The sequence below is a fragment of the Zootoca vivipara genome, chromosome 4 (genome assembly GCF_965207765.1).
Source record: "Zootoca vivipara chromosome 4, rZooViv2.hap1.1, whole genome shotgun sequence".
Classification (NCBI taxonomy): domain Eukaryota; kingdom Metazoa; phylum Chordata; class Lepidosauria; order Squamata; family Lacertidae; genus Zootoca; species Zootoca vivipara.
In genome coordinates this window covers 26971674-26981484 of record NC_142587.1, presented here as the reverse complement: position 1 = coordinate 26981484, position 9811 = coordinate 26971674, and positions in this window count along the sequence as shown.

Sequence of the window (9811 nt, the reverse complement as noted above, 5' to 3'; positions counted from 1 at the left end):
GTTAATTACTCCACACGAGAGTATTTAGACATATAGCTTGTCCAGTCCTCATTACTCTGCTCTGAAATTGAGAATATTTCCCATCAACTAATATCAACAGCAGTTGCTGTTTCATGAGACCACTTAACAGTGTTAATTGTAGAACCTATTACACAAACCTTTCAGCACTCTTTGAGCATGCAGTAAGTATATTGATAGGTGTGATCTGGTAGACATTGTTGTGTATGTAGACTTTCAAAATGCTTTGGACAAAGACCATCACCAAAGACTCCTTAGGAAATGCAACAGCCCATAAGCAGTCTGTGAGGTGGGGTGGTATACCATATTGCCACTTACTGAGATGGGCCAGGAGTCAAGTATTAAGGTTGGAGCTGTGACTAGCATCATATATACTATCAAGTTGATATCTCAGTGGTTTCAAAGCATCAATCTGACCCTGCCATCTTGTTTCACTCAATGGCTTAACAATTATACCTAAGTCTGATACAGTTTCCCCACACTAAGTCAATACAGTACAGAGAAATAGTTACAGATCTGTTGAACCAAACTGAAGAAACTACCATAGTTGCTTCTAGAAAACACTTAGTGGCATCATTGACTACCAAATTTAAAGAGTGTGCACTGCAGGGCACAGAAAAGGCGCGTGGGTTTACGTCCAGGACTCTCTGTTATACACCACTTTCTTTGCCTTTTATGTTCCTCCCATTATCATAACCTTGACCACATAGATTCTCAACTGGTAATCCCATTTGCTCAAGCTGTCCAAGAAGAGCTTGTGTCATAAAGGCACCTGTAAGTCTCCTTTACTGGAACAAATCCCAAGGAATGTTCTCTTATAATAACCTCAGGCTCAGACCATCTCATTATCTGATGGTTTCATTACATCAGCATAACGTACAGTCACTGTTATTTGTTCAATATGACTAACATCAGGTGTGCAGTCCAGATCTATTTCATAAATGCATAAAAAGCCATTCTAATGTATTCACTGCTCTATGCCCTAGGAGGCTGCCTAGTTGGCTTGATGATATCACCAGCCATTTTTATTATCAGAGGGGAAATTGTTTATTTTCAGTATAATCATGTACTTCTGAACCAGATGCTGTTTGCTTATTGTCTCCTGAATAAATGATCAATTTGTGTTTATTCCAGAAAGCTTTCCTTTCCTTTCCTTTCCTACCTTGAAAACAGATGAATAAACGTGGGACTGACAGTTGTTTAAAACAAGCATGCCAAACATAGCAATGCCTGAAACTTAAATGTAACAAGACAAAGGGCTCGCTGTAACCGTTTTGGACATTGTCGCAAGTTATTAACTGAAGCCAACCTAAAGTAATCTTTTCTTTGTTTACAGATGTTACAAAATTCAAAATGATTTAGCTGAAAAGAGATACTATTAATTAGTTGAAGTAGCTTTCCATAACACTGTGTAAATGTGTTCAAAAATAAACATTTGCAGAATGCTTAATTTATGCAATCCATGTGTCCAGCAGCAAGGAAGTGATTGGGACTACAACATTACTGCAGTCTAAGGGATACCTCTCTCTGCTTTAGCACTACATTTCTAAAATTTCTGGGTTTTGCTGTTTCATGTATGACTAGCACATTATGATGAGTGGGAGAACGTGCACAGCTTGTAAATTGCACAGAAGTTGCAGCTGTTTACTTTTCCCCGTTGGAAAGAATGGGAGCCTTGCATGTGTATAAGAGAAAGAAGAAGAATTCGCTCAGGAACACCACCTGGCCAACCCCTGCTGACCCCAGCCATTAAGAATGAAGTTTGAGCTTATTTGCATAGCCTCGCCCCTCGATGTACACAGCACCATTCTGGGTTCAGTTCTCAGTCACTCCAAAGGGTGACAGAATATTGGAAGAGTGAGATGGAGTGTCAAGAATGAGTGTCTCCACCTCTATCATTTAGCCCAGACACTGAGGTCTACCTCCGAGGGTCTTCTGCTGGTTCCCTCCTCAATCGCTGGATCATCACCTTGTTGTGGTGAGTGGGCTTGCTTGTTCTTATGACCCTTGTGAGTGAAGCCATCAGGAGTCTTGTACTCGCAGCAGGGTCACCCAAGGTGGTAAGGTCAAGGGGAGGAGCTAGACAAAGAACAATCCAAAAAGTCCTCAACGGCAGAACAGGCAGAAGATAACAAGCAGTATGTTACAACGGCTGTGAAGGCAGATGAAGGCTGCAGCAGATAAGCATCTACCAGTCGTCATGATTACTCATGCCACCAGTATAGAGCCTTACTGCGAAGACCGTGTGTTGGTCAGCATGCACTGATCAACACACATAAAACAAATTCATGCACGGGCACCTTCCAAAAACGCGCTAAGGGGAAGGCACACTTGGTAAACCCTCACTGTGATCAACTGCCACCCGGAAACCTGTGTCCCCGCTGTGGAAGGACGTGTGGATCCAGAATTGGCCTCCACAGTTATTTACGGACTCATTTTTAAAGCCATGTTTATGGAAAACAATCTTACTCAGCTCTGGGTGAGAAGAAGAAGAAGAAGAAGAAGAAGAAGAAGAAGAAGAAGAAGAAGAAGAAGAAGAAGAAGAAGAAGAAGAAGAAGAAGAAGAAGAAGAAGAAGAAGGTGGTGCAATAAGTGAAGTTTCATGGAACCAGACAGAGGGCCTTCTTGGCAGTGGCATTCTCCCTGTGGAATGCTCTCCCATCAGATGTCAAGGAAAAAAGAACTACACAACTTAGGAGCTCTTCCAACTCTGCGAGTCATGCGGGAACACTGCCCCAAAAGATGCACCTCCCTGTTTTCCTTTGTGGCATGTTTAGGGACCCAGGTGGCGCTGTGGGTTAAACCACAGAGTCTAGGGCTTGCTGATCAGAAGGTTGGTGGTTCGAATCCCCGTGACGGGGTGAGCTCCCGTTGCTTGGTCCCAGCTCCTGCCCACCTAGCAGTTCGAAAGCACATCAAAGTGCAAGTAGATAAATAGGGACCGCTCCGGCGGGAAGATAAACGGTATTTCCGTGCGCTGCTCTGGTTCGCCAGAAGCAGCTTTGTCATAGAGCGAGATGAGCGCCTATAGAGCGAGATGAGCGCCGCAACCCCAGAGTCGGTCACGACTGGACCTGATGGTCGGGGGCCCCTTTACCTTTACCTTACTGCCCACTGCCAAAATCACCCATTGGATGAGGGAGATCAGAATCAACCCCACTGACAGAGCTGTTCACCCCCACCCCCGCTGTAAAGAATCAAGAAATAAAAAAGGGGTGATTATACGAAACTTCTAATGAAGAAAACTATTATATATAAGCACAGCCTACATACGAATCTAGGACAAATCATATAATACTGATCAGCAGAGTTCCTCATTTTATGTAGCGGTGACTATTTTTACACCAACATAACACTGTTGCAGAAATGATCCGTCAGCAAATAGCACATATAACAAAGTTGCTGCCAGGAAATTTAGTGCCCTATTATATCTATGAGTCTGAAACATTACCGTGGAATATAAAAGACAAAAACATATAGGACCCAAAGTGTCATTATTCTTAAGAAAATTACTCACAATAAACCAGCTATGTAGTATATTGGTGAATAGGAGACAATGGGGACAATATTTGATACAGCAGCTCCTTCGATGATAACACCTGATAACAGAGGCCTAAGAAGTCTGCAGTGCATGGAAGAAGCTCATGGAACTGAGTACATGTGAAAGCACTTGGAAGGCAGCATAGCATTCTCAGTGAGTATACCTAAAGCTTTTTGCAAAATAGTGTCTTGGAATTCCCCACTATATTTGTGAGCAGAGAAACTAGGGACAATTTCACCATATTTCTCCTGGGAAATGAAATATTCCCCAGGGGGTGGCACACAACTTTTTCCTGTTCTTCCTACGGTTTTTAGGGTTTTCTCCTGGTACAAACTTCGGCCCTCCAGGTGTTTTGGACTACAATTCCCATGTTTCCTGACCACTGGTCCTGTTAGCTAGGGATCATGGGAGTTGTAGGCCAAAACATCTGGAGGGTCACAGTTTGGGGGTGCCTGTCCTGGTGCAAGCAGCAGCAGCAGCTGTGTTACTGTCCTGGCCATAATTTTGCATTCTCTACAATGTTCCAGATCTAGTGTCATTCTGGGGTAATGAACCCGATTTTTGGGGGGGGGGACGACGACACGGTGTGGAATATTTGGAGAAAATTCTATCAAGTGCCTTCTTGTTCTTGGTGTGGGAGAAAAAGAAAAATCTCAGGAATGTTCTCAGGAAATGTCTTCTGATAAATGTTGGCTCAGCTCAAGTTACACGTGAACTATGTCTACAAATGATCTGGTGACGCATGAAAGGCCATCGGAGGCTGCCTTTCACTGAAAATTTAAGGTGAGTCCCCCACAACAATATTTTTTTGTGGAAGTTTTGAGAAGTTCAATACCATTGCCATTTTGGGTGCAAATGAGAGATACAACTAGATAGAGGAAGGAGAAGAAGCACCATATGGAATTGGTCATCAATTCCTGAGCAAGTGGTGTGGGGTACTTGACGGCCATGTGGCCAAAGATTTGGCCACAACTATGTTTCAGTGAGGAAATCCACTGCATCAAGTACCCTGTGGACTTGCCAAGCAATACTCTCCAGTACAGAAGAGGGAGCCCTATTCCCTACAAAGCAATAGCAGGTTGCCATCTTTATTTTAAATGATCCCTGTGCCTCTGCATTTGACCCCTCTGAATATGAGTTCATGATCAGGCCCACATCAAGCACACCTCCACCTGCAGATTTCTGTGTCTCAAATGGCTGTTAAAGGTGCATGAAGAGAACAAGGCCACTCCCCGCCACCCAAAGGCAGTGGTGGTGTCCAGGTTGCGCATTCGACCCTGTTCCTTTCCGCTGCCTTTCCCCTTTCCCCATAATAGCTGAGAAATAAAAGCATAATAAATGAATCACTACCGGTACCTATCAGGAAGATAAAAAGGTGGCTTAACTATATGTAACTAATTTTGAATTGATCTGCCGGAGTCGTTTGAAGAGGTAAGCGCTCCCGCGTGTCTGCAGGAGCCAAAAAGGGGTGATTTATCAAGCACTAAGAATAACAAGCATGTTTACAAGCCTGCTATTATGTTTTAACTGCCAATTTCTCTTCCCCGAACTAAAGCAGTTTACTTTTACTATTATCTGAGCTAATTGGAACTTTCTTTCGGGGTAGTGAACGCAAAGCAGGTTGTCCCGGAAATGAAATCCACTTAACTCTCTGGAAATATTGGCCTTAAGACATCTTCACACCTGAAATGGAATATGAGTCACTGGCCTCCCTCCCCTTGAATGGAAGTCTCTGCTTTTTTAAAAGCGCTCCGTCCACTTGCCTTTAATTGTCTCAAAGTGTGTGTGTTCCCTGTGCCAACAAACAGGCCTCTCTCCCACAAGATTCAGTTTAAAAACTCTTTCCCTAATTGGAGCAGCTCTTCTCCACCTCCATCATCTTTTCCTTGCTAACAACTGCCAGTTGTTGTTTTTCTTGTGGCATCTACTCTCAACTGTTAGTATTTCATGCCTCCGATGCTGCAGATGAGATTGGTGTAAATCATATGCCTGTCTGGGAAGAGTGTAGGAATGGAAGACAGTCTTATCTCTTTCGCTGTGCTAGCCCAGTAGTCTTCCATATTTTCAGACCTGAGACCTACATTTAACTCAAACATGCCTGGGGGCCATATTTATTTATTTATTTATTTATTTAAAAAGTTGCCATATATTTGTCATAAAAATTCTACTCAGTATTGATCCAGAACTCCGGGCATATAGTTAGCAAAGTAAAAACTTAGACACGTTGAAGGATTCCCCAAAAATAAACCAGAGGCAATTAATATTTCATCCAGCAGAGCTTTATTGCTACTGAAGGCAAATGAGCATAATGGTCACAAATCCAATACATTCGGGATTGGCACTGTCCATAAGAAATCCAGTTGCAGCAGACTTAACTTAAACCTACAATAACTTATAATGAGTTTAAACCTTAACACTATATACAGAACACCACACCAAAAGGAAGAGAGCTAGAAAGAGAATACAAAAAGCCAGGCTCCTTCTGGCCTCTTATTATGGTCAGCATGACCTTGAACATAAGAGATAACAGAACCAGTTCAAACCAGCTGCACTCAGCTTCTCTGAAGGAGTAACCCAAACATCACAAACCTTATGCTTGTTTCTTTCACACAGAGAAGCTTCCAGAACCCTCTTGAATTAATTCGAATAGGAAAGATCTCATCAGATCAATACTTTCTGTACCAAGAAATGCAAACTGACAATATTGATAGAATAAATTACAGTGGTACCTCTACTTACAAATAACTCTACTTACAAATTTTTCTACTTACAATATGAGAACCAAGGTTACAAGTGTTTGCACACAAAAATCCACTCCTGGTGCCATTTCACCACACTACCCTGCCTTATTTTTCAGCATCCTGTTATTGAGGGGAGGCAGAGCTTTGTTGCTGCTGCCATCATTAGATAGTTGAAAGTCAGAAACATTTGCCGGTCTACTGCAGATCACCCAGAGATTTCCTAGTAGATCCTAATAACAGAAGAGGAACCCTGCTGGATCAGGTGAAAGGCCCATCTGGTCCAGCATCCTGTTCTCACAGTTGGCCAACCAGATGCCCTTTGGGAAGCCCTCAGGCAGGACATGAAGGCAACAGCACTACTCGCTCCTGTTGTGCACACAAAGAACTGGTATTTAGAGGAATGCTTCCTCTGATTCTAGAGACAGGACACAGCCATCGTGGCTAGGAGCCATTGATAGTGTTATCCTCCGCATTTTCCCCCCTAATTGTCTTCTAAAGCCATCTAAGTTAGTGGCCATGGCTGTCTCTTGTGGGACTGAACATAATTTCACTATGCACAGTACAGTCATACATAAGGTAAAGGTAAAGGGACCCCTGACCATTAGGTCCAGTCGTGACCGACTCTGGGGTTGCGCGCTCATCTCGCATTATTGGCCGAGGGAGCCGGCGTATAGCTTCCAGGTCATGTGGCCAGCATGACAAAGCCGCTTCTGGCAAACCAGAGTAGCACATGGAAACGCCGTTTACCTTCCCGCTGTAGCGGTTCCTATTTATCTACTTGCATTTTGATGTGCTTTCGAACTGCTAGGTTGGCAGGAGCTAGGACCAAGCAACGGGAGCTCACCCCGTCACAGGGATTCGAACCGCCGACCTTCTGATCAGCAAGCCCTAGGCTCAGTGGTTTAACCACAGCGCCACCTGGGTCCCACACAGTCATATATACTACACAGCATTTCCGTGCGCTGCTCTGGTTCGCCAGAAGCAGCTTGGTCATGCTGGCCATATGACCTAGAAGCTGTACGCTGGCTCCCTTGGCCAATAACGCGAGATGAGCACCGCAACCCCAGAGTCGGTCACGACTGGACCTAATGGTCAGGCGTCCCTTTACCTTTACCTTTAACAGGAGGCACTTCATGTTGAGTGCAATGCTGACATGTGTGTGTTTCCTTTCTTTTCACTGTACAGTCATACCTCGGTTTAAGTACGCCTCGGTTTGAGTACTTTCAGTTTAAGTACTCCGCGGACCCGTCGGGAAGCGATTAATCCACTTTCCATTACTTGCAATGGGAAAGTTCGCTTCAGGTTAAGTACGCTTCACGTTAAGTACAGACTTCCAGAACCAATTACACTCATACTTCGGGTTAAGTACGCTTCAGGTTGAGTACTCCGCGGACCCGTCTGGAACGGATTAATCCACTTTCCATTACTTTCCATGGGAAAGTTCGCTTCAGGTTAAGTACAGGCTTCCGGAACCAATTGTGTACTTAAACCGAGGTACCACTGTACGAAGAACTTTATTTTTTTTTCTGCCCTGCCAACATTCAGCTTCATCCGAGGTTCTAGTATTATAAGATCTATCTTCTGCCCTATCCTATATTGCTTTTACACACTCACAGGACATTTTGCAATAACCTAGAACCTGGAAGTGTTATATTATTTCACTGGTGTTCGGTCCACCACAGAATGCAGTACATTCACAGAAGTTTAATGTGTTTTAGTGATAATGTTCTTTTGAAAAATCTATAGAGAAGCTATTTCTCCTCCATAGAAAGACCTACATACATCAGATTTAGGGGATAATTACATTCATTAGATTAATGGAAGAAAGCAGAAGTGCTCCTCCTACTCACTATTCCTATAAATTATAAATAACATTCAATTTGCTGTAGCTCCATGGAGGAGACAGTGCCCTTAATCTTCAAATGGATTTCAAGCTTGAGTTTTCATTAATCAGGGGGGTAGGGAGGGGGGGGCAGAGAGAGGGAGAGAAAATGGTTCTTTCCAATGTATTTCATATTTTAGCAAGAAATAGCAAAGGTGACAGCAAGTCTTAGGTGGGGAATAAAAATAAAATCTTGCTGAGGAGAAGCCCACAGAAAGAGATTGAAGATTACTCTAGAGAACTTTCAGTAATGTAATAATATTCTGTGTCAAGAACAGCCTTAAGCCAATGGTTCATATCTCATTATTTTAGAGGAGAGGCAGCCCGTGGTAGGTGACATTCTGAGATTCAAATCTGAGGGCACGATGGTGTTCTCATTCAGCTTTCTGATGTGGAGCTAAAGTCTCATGATGACCTGACGTATTTTGATTTAGCAAGCCATGGTGCTTAGCTAGAGTCACAAAGGCACTGGTTTTTTCAGGCTAAATCCACCGCCACTTTGGGCTTCTTAGCATCTTCTCACTGATCTCGCTGCAGATAAATGGAGATAAAACAACAGGTAGAATTAAAGCAGCTAAAACTGACGGATTATCTAGGAGGTAGCGAATTCTAAGCAGGGAAGAGGGGCACCAAAGAGCAACTGGGAGTACATTTTCTGTGGCATTGCATTCTTAAATAGACCATGCTCTGAACTCCTGAAGCAATTGGTGTGCATAGCAGTTGGTTATACAGCCAAAGGCCAAAGTGGATGGAAACTGGAGGTTAGAACTGATGGGGAAACAATATCAGTAGAAATTGGAACCAGGGAATTCATGGAATTCGTGAAGGCTACTAGGCATTGTTCAGAAGTTCTACTGAGTTCAGTGGGTCTTACTTCAAGTGCAGCTTGACACTGGAAATTAAATCTAGGGTTCTTGAACCATTATGCAGGTCACATAAATATGTGGATCTTTAGGGAGGCCAGAATCGAAAGAGGACTGGGCTCCTGCACTTTTAATAATTACTGTACATGGAAAAGAAACATTCAGGGCAATGCTATACAGTAAGTCAGAAACATACGTGAGGGTAACGCTCTAGGGATAATAATAATAATAATTTATTATTTATACCCCGCCCATCTGGCTGGGTTTCCCCAGCCACCTAAATCCAAAATTGTGTATGGTCAGAACACATTGGGTTCAATGATAGGTGGGATTGCCAAAGTTATTTTCCCCAGATGCCTTTCCCCTTTTTATTTTTGGAAAAAAATTTGGCAAGCCAATAAAGCTGAATGCACACAAGTTAAATGTGTGCAAATTGTGGCTTTACTGTACAGATCTACTCAGAAGTAAGGCTCCATCTGCACTATAGATTTAAAGCAACATCACACCACTTTAAACCATCATGGCTTCTACCAAAGTATCCTTAGTTTGTTAAGGGTCTAAAGAGTTCTGAAAAGACCTCTTCCCCAGACATATGTTCGGAGGACAGAAATTGGAATATTGGTTGCTATATGTTGTGTAAAAAAAGCTCAACAACTTTGAGGTTTTCAAAAAAAAAAAACACAACACTCAACCATTTCTGTGGTTTCCATTTCCTACTTCACAGAGGTATAATAATTCCTTACTGTCAGAAAATTCTTCCTGATGT